This window comes from Aplysia californica, unplaced genomic scaffold (assembly GCF_000002075.1).
Source record: "Aplysia californica isolate F4 #8 unplaced genomic scaffold, AplCal3.0 scaffold00012, whole genome shotgun sequence".
Lineage (NCBI taxonomy): Eukaryota > Metazoa > Mollusca > Gastropoda > Aplysiida > Aplysiidae > Aplysia > Aplysia californica.
The window spans coordinates 1,203,695-1,204,815 of record NW_004797282.1 but is presented as its reverse complement, the minus strand read 5'-3'; positions in this window follow the sequence as shown (position 1 = coordinate 1,204,815).

The following is a 1,121-nucleotide window of genomic DNA, read 5'->3' as shown; positions in this document are numbered from 1 at the left end:
TGTGTGTGTGTGTGTGTGTGGCTAACAGGAAATTCAGCAAAGGAGTCAGAAACTCATCTGTTGCACCAAACTGAGCCCCCCCCCCCCTTCGGGTAGGGTGAAAAGAAGTCCAGCCTCCCTTTGTTTTTCCTTTCAGTTTTATTAAGGTTTTACGGCACTCGCAACTCCGTAAGGCCATATGAGCGCCAAGGGGTGGATGTCTACAAAGAAGTCCAAACGGTGAATCAGGCTAACTCTGCTTGTCTGCTTGTTTCTCTAGCATCAACAGCACAAAGTCTGCTTCGACTATCAAGGCACCCCGGAAATAGCAGTTCACAAGAGAGTGATAAACATACATAAGAAGTAGAGGAAAATTACGATAGTAAAGGTGGGGAAAGAGAAAGCAGCAGTTCCCCCTATGTTATTCCGGCAGAGTATGAGCATGGCATTGTTAAATCAGCCCGTTTACAATCCTACTGTGCATAAGAACATAATTTTAATATCCCCCCTTTGGGAACGTCCTAAGGACACTTCAGCAGTAGCACTGCCCTGGTGGTGGGGGGAGGGGGGGGGGTAATTTTACATTCCAAATTACTGTATATGGGAACGTAATGTTGAAGATGAGTTGGGGTTTTCCAGGGCTTTCAGACTTAGATGTTTCATGGTTGGGATGTTACCGGAACCGGGTGCGCCATGGGTTTTTATTTCTAAGAATAATCGGTGAACTCTTCTGTGACCAAAAAAATCCAACTTCTGCAGTATCCATTTAGATTCTAATGCCTGCTGCTTGTCTCCTCTTTTCTAAGTGACCCATGAAAGTATAAATAGAGAGCCTGTTTGAAACAGACTTGTTGGGATCTATGTGTGTGGTTTCGAGTGTGTACGCACGTGTTTGTGTTCTTTTGGTTAACGGGAAAAGGGAGAGGGCCAGAGCAAAGATATAAACGTGGCCCATTAGCTGTATCTGTTTCGTAGCTCCCTTTTCTCTCTTTCCTTTCATCTCCTTGATGTCGCTAACGTGTTGTTTTTCTCATTTCACTACGTGTCTCTTTTCTTGTTTCGTGCTTTCTCTCTTTTCATCTCCTACTCTATCTATCTATCTATCTATCTATCTATCTATCTATCTATCTATCTATCTATCT